Below are 16,915 nucleotides of genomic sequence, written 5' to 3'. Positions count from 1 at the left end.
GTAGTAGGGAGTAAGTAGTAGAGAGAGAGTAGTAGAGAGTAGTAGAGTAGTAGAGAATGAGTAGTAGAGAGAGAGTATTTGAGAGTAGTGGAGTAGGAGAGAGTAAGTAGTAGAGAGTAGTGGAGAATATTCCAAAGTTTGGCACAGCACCACTTGCACAAGTCCAATCAAATCATATCACTTAGAGTCCTTATTGAAGCACTGAATCTTGGTGTATATTCAAATGCTTTTATTTTCCTTAAGTTTATGTACCACAGCCAGCCGAAACGTTTTGTTCTGTACAACAGAATTTCTTCAGGGCGTTCTCATTTCCTTCAAGTTATGTCGGTATCCTGTTGTCATATAACTAGATATTCTTATTCAAAGTGACTAGGTATCAATTTTACCCACACAATTCGGGCAGACTTGAGTAATTTATAGCATCCTCAAAGTCAGTCTTTCAAAAATTCCAAAGTATAGGACATGATAATCCAAATCCAAATGTTTCTCAAGAAAAGTCATTTTCAATCGTTCGGAATATCGGTGTTTGGGCAGATATGACCCAGGGACCCCCAGTATGCAAGGGGAATTGGTCCCCCCTCTGCAAACGCGCCAGTGGCCTGCATTGCAGAGAGGTGTAAAAAGGGGCATAGCCTCATCACACCTCTGTGCAATGCAGCCCCCTGGCACATACTGGAGGCTCCAGGTGGGCTAGTTGGCCCCCAGGGACCCCTAATATTCAAGGGGAGATAGTTCCCCCTCTTCAAACATGCACGGGGGCTGCGTTGCAGAGAGGTGTAAAAAAGGGTGTGGCCTCATTACACATCTCTGCAATGCAGCCCCCTGGCGCATACTGGAGGCTCCTGGTGGGCTAGTTGGCCCCCAGGGACCCCCAGTATGCAAGGGGAATTAGTTCCCCCTCTGCAAACGTGGCAGGAGGCTGCGTTGCAGAGAGGTGTAACAAGGGGCATAGCCTCATTACACCTTTGCAATGCAGCCCCCTGGCGCATACTGGAGGTTCCAGGTGGGCTAGTTGGCCCCCAGGGGCACCAGTATGGAAGGGGAATTTGTTCCCCCTCTTCAAACATGCACGGGGGCTGCGTTGCAGAGAGGTGTAAAAAGGGGCGTGGCTTCATTACACCTCTCTGCAATGCAGTCCCCTGGCGCATACTGGAGATTCCTGGTGGGCTTTCAGGTCTTATAAAGTTAGGAATTAGCATTAAAAAAACCTTTGAAATTCACTGAAAAAAACATAGGTTTCAGGCCTTATATAGTTAGGAATTAGCATTTAAAAAACCTATGAAATTCACTGAAAAAACCATTGGTTTCACAACAGTTATAGTTAGGAATTAGCATTTAAAAAAACTATTAAATGTCATGAGTGATGTCACTGACCATGTCATGAGTGATATAATATGTGACGTCATCAGCAGTGAATTGCAGGCGCGCAAGTTATAGTGAGTCCAACTAACTATAACGTGGGAATTTCAATGGTTTTATGTCAGTAAAATTTTCAGCTAACTATAACTGGTGTCAAACCTATGGTTTTTTTCAGTGAATATATATATATATGTACAGGACATGGATCTCATGCTCGATATCCAACCATCTGGTGTTGTGTATGAAGTTAATGAAAGCAATGCGAGCTTTGAAAGACATATAAACGATGAGCCATCAGAAGTGATGAACCAAGCAGATGAGGTAGCAAGAACTGAAGGTCTGGTCATCAATGCAAGTGATCCCACAAGCTTCAGACCTAGATCTCGGTATATTCCGTACACTGCATGAGACACTATTGATGTATTTAATGATCTAGTTGTGAATGACTTAAAAAATTTAGAGAAATGTACAAGTGTGTGTAATAAACGATTTAACAAGCAGGAAAAAGACCAGGCTGCCCTTATTAATAAGATCAAGCAGGAAGACATGTGCATAGTACGTGATGCAGATAAGGGCGGCAACGTAGTTCTCTGGGATAGGCAGAAATACTTGTTTGAAGCCTATAAACAGCTGAACAATAGATCATGCTATTCAAGGATCAAACCAGAAACTATGATTAATAGCCACGCGCAGTACAACTCTGAACTTGATAATTAGTATGGCCAACAATTGATCACGCATGATGAGTATAAATTTCTTAAAATAGTTAATCCGGTCACCCCGGTTTTCTATTTGCTACCCAAGGTCCATAAAGACCTTTGTAACACCCCAGGCAGACCTATTATCTCTGCGATAGGTAGTGGGCTAGAAAACACCTCAAAGTTCATTGACTCGTTTTTAAATCCATTAGTTGCACTGCTTCCTTCATACATATTGGACACTGGGGCATTTTTGAAATCCATCTATGATATCACCTGGGAAGATGATATGGTCTTGTTGACAATTGATGTCACCACCCTCTATACGAGCATTAAACACAGCGATGGACTTAATGCAGTAAGACACTTCCTGGGGACAAGACCAATCAAGCTATGGGCCCATACTCAAATGCTCTTGTCAATGGTTTCAACTTGCTTAAAAAACTATTATTTCATCTTCAATGACGAACTATTCCATCAGACGTGTGGCACTGCGATGGGCACCTGCTTCACCCCCAGCTATGCTAATTTGCATATGGGATGGTGGGAAGAGCAGGTGGTCCGGAAGCAGTGTCAGGAGGAATGGGACAACAACATCCTCCATTGGAGTCGTTTTATTGACGACCTGTTTGTTGTCTGGAGAGGCACAATATCTAACTTGAATGTATTTTTGGCCAAAATACAGAAAAACAGTTTGAATTTAAAGTTTACTAGTACCGTAAGCACAGAGTCTGTAAATTTTCTGGACCTAACAGTCTACATAAAAGATAATAAATTACAGACAAAACTTTATAGGAAAGAAACATCTGGGAACACTGTGCTTCATGCCAGTAGTTTCCATCCCACTAATTTGGTCAACAGTATCCCCTATGGGGAAGGTCTGAGGGTACTAAGAAACTGTAGTGATCCCACGGAAAGAGATTGTGCACTGGATACCCTTAAATCTCGATTCAAACAGCGTGGGTATAGTGATAACTGTTTGAACGCTCCTTTTGCAAAAGTCAGACAAAAGACTAGAGAAGATGTCCTCTTCAAACACAGGGAGAAGATGAAGAGTATGGCTGAGAACGAATGTAGGCTGATTACTAACTATAACAAACTTCATGGTTCAGTGAGGAAAATACTGTCACGACATTGGCATGTCATTAAAAATGATCCAATTTTAGGCCCATCATTAACCAGTAGACCCCTCATAACATTCCGCAAAGCGAAGTCATTCAAGCAAATGTTAGTTAAAACCACGATGACTAAAATTAAGAAAAAGAGCAAGAAGAGTAATTGGTTGACTAGGAAAGATGGATTCCTCAAATGCAGTAAATGTAAAGCGTGTGAACATTGGAAGAATGTGAGTACATACAAACCAGGTCTCTCTAATAGGATCAAGAAGATAAAGGGACAATATGACTGCAAGACAGATTATGCCATCAATGTCTTGAAATGTAAATGTAACCTGCAATATGTGGGGAGCACGATTAAGCCCGTCCATCAGCGGGTGCTACAACATCTAAGGGCGATAAAGAATGCAGATCGATCCTATCCGGCCGCCCGGCATTTTGAAAGATTTCATGACAAAGATGCAAGCAGTCTGTCCTACTTTGTGATTGATTCAATACCTGCTAATGAGAGAGGGGGGGACAGGATTAAGAAGCTACGCAAGCTTGAGTCGTGGTACATTGTAGAATTAAATTCTAAAAGCCCATATGGAATAAATATTGAAGAGGATCTGTATACGCACCTATGAATAATGATCATTATTGAAGTGATGAATATTTTTTGTATCTCTGCTTCCTAGGGAGTGCTAGCCATTTCTTAATTTTAAAGTTTTTTGTTATATCACAAATTATAATTTTGCTTTTTTCACTTTAAGATGAACTGAATTTTTCGCCCACTGGGGCAATACCAAAAAGTCTACTAGACTCTGTTTGTTGTTGTTATTCCACACTATAATATTGAGCATGCAATTTAGCGTTGAGTGGAATGGGAGAACAAAATTTTATTCCTTGTGAATATAAAAACATCTTTGCTATTTAAGCATGCATTTGCACATTTGTATGATAATGTAATGAGTACATGGAAAAGGTTAGATATTATAGCCCACTTGGGCTTGATTGCTTATAAGAATAGGTTACAATTATCCTTTTTCCCAGAATATTGTGCCTTAATGATGATCGCGACTATTTGCGTTCTATTTTATAAATATTCTCTGTTGGAATTCAAAAAATACTCTTTATTCAGCTAAAAATGGTCATGCAACTATTCTCCAAATTAGCGTTTTTAATGCAAATGAATTTTGTTTGTATTGTGGAATTATACATCACTGACATTGCTAATAAGTCTGTTGTTCAGTTCTATAGTTTTATGGGCCATGTGATGAGTCATGTGACACCATTGCACTTTAAATGTTGTTTGTCATTTGAAAACTTTATTCGTGATCAAGCCTGCTGGGTCAGGCGAAACGCGTTGAAAAGCGGCGATAAAGGAAAATAAAAAAGTTTCACCACATTTGATGTCGTCTCCTCTTCGTATTCCGTGTTGAGGCTAAGTTTGGAAAATATATATATATATATATATATATATATATATATATATATATATATATATATATATATATATATATATATATATATATATATATATCGTAGAAACTCCTGCCGGCGTTTTGCAGTTCCACAAAACAAACAGGAGCACGGACCATCATTAAGTGCGCACAATCTTTTATTTAGATTGTGCTCAGTCGGCCATAACGCGTTTCAGCACCGAAGTGCCTTAATCACATGACCATGACACATGTCGCCAGTAGGTATATATAGTTAGGATTTTTTCTCTATCGGACTTTTGAAAATTGTATGTCTAATAACTTTGGCGTTTGTGGACAGAATCGGCTGAAATTTTCAGGAAAATGGCACATTTTGTTTCTGAGCAGCCCCTGAAAATGTGGGGGGGGTTTCGTTAAGGGGGGGCCAAGAAAAAAGGGGGGTCCCAAAAACGCGTTTTTCCCATTCATTTTTCCATAGGGAGTTTGGCCTCACTTTTAGCTCGAACGGCTGAATGGATTTGCACGAAACTTAGCAAAATTGTAGGGACTGTTAGCCCGATGTGCCTTTGCTGGGTCTCAATATATGTGCTCCAGTGGATTTTGAGAAATTAATGTTTTAAAAAACAGATATATCTGTGACAGCGTCCCGGGTAGCGCTCCGGTTCGCGTACTTTTCTCGTAACGGAACTTTGCGAAGCGAAGCTGATTGGCTCTCCGGTGTCTGTCAACATTCTAAACAGTCCGGAGCGGCCGCCATCTTGTCTCTCGGTAGGATCGATAGACAAGAGGAGGCCAAAACGAAGGGGCAAATGACCATAAGGGGGCATAGTAGATCCTCCCTGACCCCCTAGGTTTGATGTGGAGGCTTTAAAAGGGCCCCGCGGGGCAAAAAAATAAATAAAAAAATCGTCGTCTCTCTCAATAAATTTAGAAGAGGCTCAAAATTATAATTCTTAATCAAATTTGGTTATGACCACAGGCACTAGACCGCTTATAAGTCACATTTGCTGTTATAACTGATACCACCATCACATGCACCTTCTCTCAATACTTGGTGGTTTTCTGTACCAATCGGGATATAATGTATATGAAAAGTCGAGATTTCTGAATTTTCAGTAACATGTACCCAGGTAATAATATACCAGCAGGCTGCTCGTTTTTGTTTAACACTCATTACCTTTTGACTTTTATTTTGAATGTGCATAGTAGAGTGTTTTACATGTCCCTTGTACTAGAATATAATGTACCTGGTATTTACCCTATTACAAAATGGCGGCTTGATTTGAGCAAGGAAATGTCCTGTTCTATTGTAGAGTCACCTTTTCCATGTTTACCTTTCTTGAGCATAACACACCACACTATGCAGGGTGGTTCACATGTGATCAAGACACAGAGAGTGTCGAAACGCGTAGCGTGATAACTGTAAAATAAACTTCTATGCTGACATCGGATTCCTGAGTGCGCATTTATTGCAGTGAAGCAATCTTTGGGATTTTCAATATATATATATATATATATATTACCTACTGGCGGTCGCCAGTAGGTATATATAGTTAGGATTTTTTCTCTATCGGACTTTTGAAAATTGTATGTCTAATAACTTTGGCGTTTGTGGACGGAATCGGCTGAAATTTTCATGAAAATGGCACATCTTGTTTCTGAGCAGCCCCTGAAAATGTGGGGGGTTTCGTTAAGGGGGGCCGAGAAAAAAGGGGGGTCCCAAAACGCGTTTTTCCCATTCATTTTTCCATAGGGAGTTTGGCCTCACTTTTAGCTCGAACGGCTTAATGGATTTGCACGAAACTTGGCAAAATTGTAGGGACTGTTAGCCCGATGTGCCTTTGCTGGGTCTCAATATATGTGCTCCAGTGGATTTTGAGAAATTAACGTTTTAAAAAACAGATATATCTGTGACAGTGTCCCAGGTAGCGCTCCGGTTCGCGTACTTTTCGCGTAACGGAACTTTGCGAAGCGAAGCTTATTGGCTCTCCGGTGTCTGTCAACATTCTAAACAGTCCGGAGCGGCCGCCATCTTGTCTCTCGGTAGGATCGATAGACAAGAGGAGGCCAAAACGAAGGGGCAAATGACCATAAGGGGGCATAGTAGATCCTCCCTGACCCCCTAGGTTTGATGTGGAGGCTTTAAAAGGGCCCCGCGGGGCAAAAAAAAAAAAAAAATCGTTTTTTTTGCGTGGGGTGCGCCCGGTACGCGCACCGGAAAGCGGTCCAGGGAGCGTACTATAAGGAAACAAGAATGATAGACTTTTTAAATATTGTATGTTTATTGATTGTTCGTTTTGTTGTTTTTTTTACTTTTTTTTTATTTACGTAGCAACACGTAGTTACCAATGCAGAGTCTAAAAATAAATACATGCCATCTCCTTTGTAGATATCTTGCAAGTTGTTTCAGAAGTTATTGTGGTATATGGAATTCATACCATAGTCTGTCTGGAAAGCCGAAACAATATGGAGGCAGGAGATGATAAAGAGATGTTAAATACACATTGGAGATAATATGGTTGGAGAAAGGAAGTAACTATGAGCAAACTTACTATGTAACACAAAAAAGTTGTACAGTATATTTTAAGTCTCACTTTATATTATATCTATTTTGGTACTATTTCATAATTTACATATAAAAAAGAATAATGTCTCAAACAATTTTTAATTTTAAAATTTAAATTTATTGTTCAGATTTTCCAAAATCTAAAAGAATTTGTAACATCAATTCATCAGGCATGTCCTCCTTTTCATTCCATGATTCATATTCTTCTACACATTCAATTAATTCTTCGTCTAATGTGTCATCCAAAAAGTCATTTTCATCCTTTTCTTCATTTGGATTGTTTTCAATATTTATTTGAAAGGAAATATTATTTTCTTTCTGTTGTGCTTCCATTTTCTTGCTGTGAATTGCATTAAAAATAAAAATATATCAGTAGAGATAGGTTACTGTTGGGTTAAAGTTTAGGCAGGTACTTGTGAGTTTTTAACAGTGAAGTTATCTTTGGGCACTGTATGGATTCAGGCAGGAAGTAGAACTATTACAAAGTGCCTGTGATGAAGACTAAGTAAATTCATAATTATACCATAGAAGCCTAACTCAATCCATAATTATAACAGAGAAGCCTATCTCAATCTCTAACTCTTACAGAGGGACAGTATATAACTATCTGAAAACGTTTTCACAAATTACCATAACATAGTTCTCATTTCAAATTTTTAAAATAACTTCTTACCTTTCAAAAAGAAGTTTAATTTGTCAGTGAAAATGCTCTTGAAATGTACTTCAGGAAGTAGTAGTCAAAATGGCTGTGTTTCTCTCTCTTTCTTTATATATATTCAGGTACATAACCAATCAAATGTCATGATATAATAGTAGAAAATGAAAGTAACATTTTAATTGGTTGTCAATTCCAACACTTCATATGTGTTTTGTGAAGTATTTACCTCAGGGAATTTAGAGAGGTCTACATGCTAAATGGCTAAATGGAATTCCAACCAAATTTGTGAAAATGGTAGGGATTGGTATGTAGTATGAGCTAATGTATATTTGGTGAAAGTGTCTCCAGTGGTTTTTCTGTAAATTACTTTCCCACCTTTTTTGAGCGAGTGCTTGTCAGTGCGTGTCCCGGTACGCGAACCTGCAGCGTTACGGGAGTCCTCCATTTTGTGTTTCGGAAGAATTGAGATACAAGATGGAGGGTAAATAATGTTCAGAATGAGTAGAAGGGGGCACGGTAGATGTATCCTGACCCCCTAGGTTTTCTGAGGGTGGCTGAGGAGGCTCATATATGTCGGGAAAAAAAATTGAATTTAGCTGCCGGTACGCTAACCGGGTAGCGAACCGGGAAGCGAACATAAGTGAAAATTAGTGAAAAAAGGTACATTCGAAATTTCAAAAGAGTAATTAAAGTTAAGGTAGCTCTGAAAAGAGCTTTTGGGTTCTGTGTAAGTTCTAGGTACTTATAAGTAGGTACGAATACACAGTCTTAAATTTTGTATGAAAACTCTGTTCCCTTCATCTGAGAAGTGCACACCATCTCCTCTGTAGATATCTTGCATGTAATAACGCAAGTTATTGTTGTAGATGGAGCCCATTCCATGGTCTCTCATGTAAGCTGAAACAGACTTATTTACATGCTTCCTCGGTTTCTCAATTTGTGGACAAAATTGATTGGACCACCTCCATTTTTGTCTTTGGCATATATTGGAATATACCAAGGCAGTTTGAGGAAAAAGTGCCATCAATTGCTCAAAGGTGTCCTTTAAGAGCATTTCCAGACCTACCCCAGTCAAAGTGCCCAAATCATTTCCTCCACAGTGCACTATTATGAGGTCAGGGTTTGGCAAATGTAAAAAGGTTTTCACCAATGGTATCAATTGGTGACATTTCAATCCTCTTTGGCCAATCGATTTGATTTCCACATTTTGTAAATTGAGGTTGTGTAAATTTCTGTTATCAGCATACCTGTGAGCCCAGTGGATGTAGCTATGTCCTAGAATCCAGACAGAAAACATGGCGAGAGGAGGTTCTGTTGCAGTCAGATGAAGTATGGGAATGAAATGGCAGTTGAAACAGTGGAGTTTGTAAAGAAAAAAAACTGTGGATTTTGAGTGCTAATGATTCATTAGCAGTGATTGGTGGATTTCCATTGCTGAAAACAGAAAGTTAGGGTGCATGGATGTGTTCTTTGAAAGATGTAATTTGAATGGTTATTAAAAAATGATGTTATGAAAGATTGCAGTGGATTAGCAGGTGTACTGAGAGTTCAGAGTTCATTTGAAACATTGTTGTGTGAACTTGTAAACATGAGAGGTCTGGCAGGCGGTAGTTGCTATGGAAAAAGGGGAGAAAGGGCAGAGGGGGGAAGGGTGTTGATTTGAAAATAGTGAGGGAAGAGTTTTGATTGGCTGACATGAGAGATATGTGTGATGAATATCAGCATTTCAGTGCCATTGTTGGTTCCAGCCTCTGGAGTGCATACCTTTTGTTCTGCTAAAGAAAAATTGGTGTGTTTCTGAGACTGTTTTGAAATTCAAAAAGCATTTGTTAAGGTGAGTTATCGTTTCTTTATTTTAGATAGAGTCTAGTATGCTTTTTTGAGAAAGTAAGAAAGCCAGCTGTGCATTTAAAATGATGTTTTGAGTCAAGTGTTTGCATTATGTTTTCAAAGAAGATTTTGCATTCTTTTACCAATTGTAATTGCAGATAATGTAAAGTATTAGTACTGACAAGGTGTGGTTGTACATAGGAGCTGTGCTGTGTTTTCAAATTATGATCAGAAAATCGTTTTTAAGGAAAAGGAATGCTTTTAAAATTTATGAGAATTTATTTACTTGCGATGTGACTCCTGCAATGCGTCGCTTTTGCGGAACAGATGCATGATGCATCTGTGTTGTTATTGCCCCATGGTGTTCCACAGTGTACATGTTAAAAGTGATGCATAAGTGGTGCAAGGGCCTTGTAAATACGTCCCCATGTGTGTTTGGTCATTTGTAGTCACTTTCCCCGTGGTGCAAGGTCCTTGTAAATACACCCCCATGTGTGCTTGGCAAATTTTGATTTTGATTGTTTGAGTTACATAGCCATGTTAAAAGTGATTGAAAAAAAGGTGCAAGGACCTTAAAAAAACGTGTTCATGTGTATTAGGGCATTTTAAGTCAGTTCCCCATGAATGTAGGTATTTAATTGTTTTACATAAAATGTTTAAAAACGTTTTTTGAAATCAATTAGGTTTCTTGATATGTACTGCTAGTGTTTCATAGGTTGTTTGGGGCATATTTACAAGGCCTTTGAGTCCCTTTGATGTAATTTTTCCAATTTTAATTTAAGACATTCCCCCTGGAGCAAGGTCTTGGAAATACGCTCCCATGTGTGCTTGGGTAATTTAAGTATTGATAGGGTGTGCTTCTACATAGGACGTAGACTACATCTGCACAATGAGATAAGTAAGCTGAAGAAATACAGGTGATGTGATTGTTAAATGTGCGCTCCACTCTGCCTACTGATTAAAGTTCAGACCCCCCGAAATTTTTTCTTAGCCCCCCCCCCCCCGAAATGTGGCTCTAGTTGTGCCTCTGGATTTAGGCGTGTTCAGGGAGATAGAGGAGGTCTGGCCTTTGTTCAAGAGTGCAGTGGACATGATTCACTTCATTGGTAGGCCTGCACATGTATTATCACCTCGGTACTCTTCAACAAGCCTAAATTTCATCTGCAACCCTGAGTAGGTCTCAAATTAAACAAACTTCTAGATAGTCCACACCTTATCGTCATCCTGAATCAATCATTTAAAGTGTTAGGGGCAGATTTATGATGGCTGTGCGCCTATTTTGTGCTGCTGTTGCGTCACTTTTATAATGCAGGAGAGATTTTCAAAATGCACCATGTTGCAAGATAGCAGCCGCGGGTCGAGGAGGGAGTTACGGTGGGGCAGGGAGGCGGGGAGGGGGAGGGGCAGGGTGGAGGGACCTAAACACTGGCATATGGATTATTGCAGGTAAGTACACAATTTAATGTGCGTCAAGTTTCATGTGGGCTTTTTGTTGCAGGGTGGGCAGTCATTTGCATGAAAGCCCTGTAAAACTATCACAGTAAAATTAAGAAGATTTCATTGAATCATCTTTATGGCATTGCTGAATCAAATCCTTACTGTTATTGATTTACTGTTTGGTAATAGTGGTTAATAACATTTTTTATTATATTTTATCACAGATTCAACTGCAGATTATTTAGAAATTAGACAATGCCGTCTAAGGATAGAATCCGAAAGGCTACGAAACGTCAAAGACAGCAGATTACTAAATGCTTGCAGCAGTCCTCTACATTAAAATCACGTCAATGCACGAAGAAAGCTCCGGGTAAGAGAACGAAATCATTCCTTAGAAACATTTGTAGAAACAAAAGTATAACTACAGAACAAGTTTTAGTCCAGAAAAAGAGAGCCAATTTAAATGGAAAGGAAAGGCCCGTCAAAAAAGTTTCTGCTAGAGCAGGAGATAACTCTGTGCATGGCAGTAGAAGGGAAAATATATTCAGGGACATTCGTAGGCGAATGTTCCGCAACAGGGTAATTGTCAATTTGCTAAAACAATTTAAGAAAGGCCAACAGAAAGTGGCATTTTATAAGAAAAAGAAAAATGTAGAGAAAATTATTGATCAGGCTTTCGAAATTAAGCGAAAGTTATTTATTTTGGTAATTAATAGAATTAGGAAACTAAACAAGGTAATTTATGTTTTCAAATCAAATAGTAGATGGAAGAGAGTAGTTAATCGAAGTAATTTTTGTGAAGTTTTCTCAGGAGAATGGATGCATAGTTCAAATAGTGAGGCATTTTTTAATGAGGAGAGTTATTTTCAGGACAATGATTTGATGCATGCAGTTGACAGCAATGGTCGAGCATATGAGGTAAAAGATGGTCGTCCGGTTGAAAAAGAAAAACTTGTGTCTGCAGATGCAAAAGAGGTGTTAAGTGATGAGGTTTTAGAGAGACATCCTAAGGGACCAGTGTACACCTGGAAGTGTAGTTCTATTTGCAGTGTGCGACAGGATTCCATCAATTTGCTTTGTGAATTTGTACGGACATTTAACAAGAAAAGTTTAAAACAAAAAATAAAGTTGTTGCAAGAATTAGATCCTTGTAGAGTGAGACAAGTGACAGGTTTGCATGGTCATTCACTGGCTTGTCTTTCCAGGAGAGTATGCCAGAGTGTTTTTCATCATTTCAGGATGCTAGCAGTGCATCATAATAAAATGAGGAAATTAGTTAGAATGTTGTATTATGCTAAGAGTCCAGCAATTATGCTTAAACAATTAAGCAGTGCTCTTTTGCATGGTTCTGAAGTAGATGTGAAGAATATTTGTCAAGAAATTGAGTTCTGTTACTTTGCTGGTAAAGAGAACAATGTTGAAATTGACCCACTAGAAGAAGGTAATGTGGAAGAGAGTGTACAGATTTTCAGTAAACATAAGTTTCACAAGGAAATTTCCACATTTATGGTGAAATCAAGTGAGAGGCCTAATTTCACTTGTGTGTGTTGTCGACGGACTTATTATAAGAATCAGACTAAGTTAGTGGATTTATATGCAAAAAGTGATATGGAAAACAATAGTGAATGGACGGATTTTGCCACATACTTGATAGTAGAAAATTGTTTTGATTTGGGAGCTGAGCAACGTATGTGTACTTATTGTTATAACAAATTAAACCAAAACCAGATGCCTGCTAGAGCGGTTTATAATAATCTAGAATTGGTTGACATTCCTTCTGAATTGAAGGATTTAAATACTTATGAATCTATTTTGATTCAAAGTGTCCATCCCTTCCAGGCTATTGTACGAATGGAGCCAAAAACAGGGAAATTGCCTCCATCAGATTTACAGAGAGGATTAAAGGGAAGAGTTGTTTATTTGCCTTTAGATTTGAAGAAAAACATTAATACAATTGGAGTAGAGAAAGTGGAAGAGGAACCTCTTGTTATCATAGTTAATGGGGTTCCGACAAAGAGTAAGAAAATCTGGCAAGATTTAGTGGATGTTAGGAAAGTCAAAAAGGCAACATTGTATTTGATAAAAAACAATGAGTATTACAAGAATGTATGTGTTGCAGAAGAGGAAGTAAGTGAAGAAGAGGACAGCGATTTGTGTGCTGGACAAATTGAGAAAGTAGAAGCCTCTAAAAATGAAGAAATATATGAACATTATAGTGTTCATCCTTTGCATTCCAAGGAAGTCATGGGGAATGCTATTGAGTTGTTTCAAATGAAACAAGCCAAAGGGAGTCCCATTAGTGTTTGGGAGGAAAGTTTGGAAGCTCTGTGTTTCCCACAGTTATTTCCCACAGGTCGAGGAGGACGATATGGTGAGCGACCTGTTCAAATTCCTGCTTCAGAATACCGGACTTTATGATTGTATGCAAAAGATCCTAGGTTTCGTCAATGCATTCCCTATTTATTTCATCTACTGTTTGAAAGTGATCTCTCTGGATTGTCTTATGCAGTGAACCACATCTTGAAAAGTGGTGTACAACTGCAAAATATCTCGGCAAGGGACTTTATGGATAAAGTCAATGTGCAAGACAGTATTTTGGATTCTCACCTGATTAATCTCATGGCTTGTCAGCGTGGTACTAATGAGTATTGGTACCGCCGTCATGGTGACTTAAAATGTATGCTGAGGAACTTAGGAACTCCCACATGGTTCCTCACTCTCAGCTGTGCTGAGTATGGCTGGGAAGACTTACTTGAATTTCTACGAGAGGCAAATGGAAACATTGAAAATATCGAATTCAAGACACCCGGAGAACTGTGCTCTTTGGATCCAGTGAATGTATGCAGATACTTCAATCATAGATTTGAAGCTATGATGTCTTTCATCACGAACAAGAAAAATCCACCTCTTGGAGAGATGTTGGATTTCTTCTGGAGAAAGGAGTATCAAGCAAGAGCTGCTCCTCATATACATATGCTGCTATGGATCAAAGATGCCCCCAAATTTGGAACAGATCCGGATGACTTAGTGATGAGTTTCATAGAACAGTATGCTACATGTGCTGTTCCAAAGACAAACGAAGATAAAAGTCTAAGAGAACAAGTTTTACGGTTTCAAAGCCATCGTTGTGGAAAGTACTGTCGTCGTAAATTCAGAAACAAGGACAAGTACTACACCAAATGTCGTTTTGCATTTCCACGGTCAGTGATATCTAAAGGAAGAGTGAACAATTTGATGTCTTCGCTGCGACATAATGTGACGAGGAAATCACCCAAAAACACATACAATTTGAAAAGAAACGAAGAGTCCAAGTACATCAACGACTACAACCCAGTGATTTTGTCCATGTGGAATGCTAACATGGATATACAGTTTGTGGCTGACAACTGTATGGCTGTGGCTCGGTATGTGACGTCTTACATCACCAAAAAAGAAAAGACAGAACTGAAGGATATGTGGGAGGATATTTCCCATGAAAAGAGCCTCAGTAAGAAGTTGTACAGTTTCAGTCTGAAGATGTTGTCGCATCGAGAAATCGGAGCTTACGAATGTTCTGACCGGTTATCTTCAGCAAGTCTCTATGCCAAATCTAGGAGTATCATTTGGGCGAGTCTTGGTCTTGCTGCAATGCGTAATCGAGTTCTGAAACCTGTACGGGATATTGAGTATTTGGCGGAGAAGGAGCCAGGCAGTACAGATATTTTGAAGACCAACATGTTGGATACATATTATCCAAATAGAAGCAGTCACCTGGAGAATGTTTGTCTGTATGATGTTCTACAAAATTACATTTTCAAGAGGAACATCAAAGAAGATATTGATAAAGGAGTGTATGCTGTAATTGGAAGTGAGGGATGTCTGGTCAAGCAAAGAAAATGTCATTTGGTAAATCATCGAAAATTGAATTGCGAATCTCAAGAAAGAAAAGAGTTTTTCTATTTAGCTCTTTTGCAACTTTTCAAGCCTTGGCGTGCAGAAGAGGAACTGCTTGGAGATTTCCTCTGTTACGAAGACTCTTTTAATGCAGCCAAGGAGTCCATAGAATGTCCTGTTTTTCCAAAATATCTAGAAATGTTGAATGCAGAAATCGAGCAGGAAGCAACAATTGCAGCTGAGATTGCTAGAGACAGTTCTCAGGACAGTCAGAGTTCTGTTTCATTGAGTCAGGATCCACTAGGAGAACCAGTTATCGAAAATGAAGCTGCCACTGCTATGATTGAAGTGGAAAGAACCATGGCACATGCTCAGAAGGATGCGGTTAACTTAGAAGATTTGGAAAGACAACTCAACGTTGAGCAGAGGAAAATATATGACGAAGTTACCAACCAAATTGATCATGGATTAAGTCATGAGAAGAAAGAGTGCTCATGTACGTCGTTGAAGCCTGTCCGACTGTACGTGAGTGGAGAAGCAGGAACTGGAAAAAGTTTCCTCATTAAAGCAATTTCATGTTATCTGCAGAAAAGGACTGAGTCATCGCTGTCTTGTGTTGTCACCGCTCCAACTGGACTGGCAGCACATAACATTGAAGGGATTACTTTGCATCGGCTACTGATGCTGCCAGTGGAGCATGATAACAAATTACAATACCACAAGTTATCTGGGGATGCTTGTTGTGAAGTATCTAGAGTTCTGAAGAAGATGAAACTTCTTATCATTGACGAAGTAAGCATGGTTTCCAATGTCATGCTTGCCTTTGTGCATTTGAGAATGCAGGAAGTTCTTAAAACAGAGTATGATGTGTTATTCGGTGGCAAACACATCATTGTTTTCGGTGATCTTCTGCAGCTGACACCAGTGAAAGGACAACCAGTGTTTAAACTGCTTACGCATGAAGATACCAGGAAGTGCCTAGGGAGCATTGGCAACGTTAACATATGGTTAAACTTCAATTATGCTGAGCTGCATGAAAATATGCGTCAGGCGAAGGATGAAGATTACAAGAATATTCTACAAGATGTTAGAATCGGGAAAATGACTGAGCGTGGGAAAGAAGCTTTACATGCACGATTACTGTCAAATTTGTATCCAGAAGAAGACGTTCTGCCAGAGGATATTTTTCAGAAAATTACTGAGAAAAAATCTGGAATATGTTTGATGCCAACTCTTGCAGAATGTTCCATCTTCAATAACAAAATGTTGAATTTAGAAAACCAAGAGATTGTGAAACTGGAAGCTATTGACAGAATAGAGCATATGGGTGCAACAATTGTTTTGTCTGAGAATTTGAAATCTAAATTGGATTCATTAGAGAAGACTATATCTAAAACTGCGGGTTTTGAAAAGACTCTGAATGTGTGCTTAAATTGCCGTATCATTTTGAGAAGAAATTTACATGTTGAAAGAGGTCTGGTAAATGGATCAATGGGTAATGTTGTTGATTTTGAGAAATACAGAAGTAGAGATGGAATTGAATTTTAAAAAATTAAATTTGATGGCATTGAGGAAGTACAGCTAATTGGTCGTTGCACAGCTAGGTTTTTGATTGTAAAAGACTTATATGTTCGCCGTAAGCAGTTTCCTGTTTGCTTGGCATATGCGGTGACAATTCATAAATCGCAAGGTTTAAGTGTAGACACTGCTTTAGTGAATATTGGCAGTTCTGTGTTCAAAGAGGGTATGGCTTATGTAGCATTGTCACGAGTCAGAACTTTATCGGGATTGTACTTGATTGACTGTGTTGTCACAAACATTTGTGCGGATCTAGATTGTGTTAAGGAATACAATAGGTTAAGAAGAGAGTATGCGCCACATTTGCCTCAATATCCTTTGTTTGAGAAACGTGTGGTAGGCCGGAAACGAAGAGATATCAGTAATAGTAGGGAGGTTGT

Source organism: Lissotriton vulgaris, chromosome 6 (genome assembly GCF_964263255.1).
Source record: "Lissotriton vulgaris chromosome 6, aLisVul1.2, whole genome shotgun sequence".
NCBI classification, from domain to species: domain Eukaryota; kingdom Metazoa; phylum Chordata; class Amphibia; order Caudata; family Salamandridae; genus Lissotriton; species Lissotriton vulgaris.
This window is presented reverse-complemented; position numbering follows the sequence as displayed.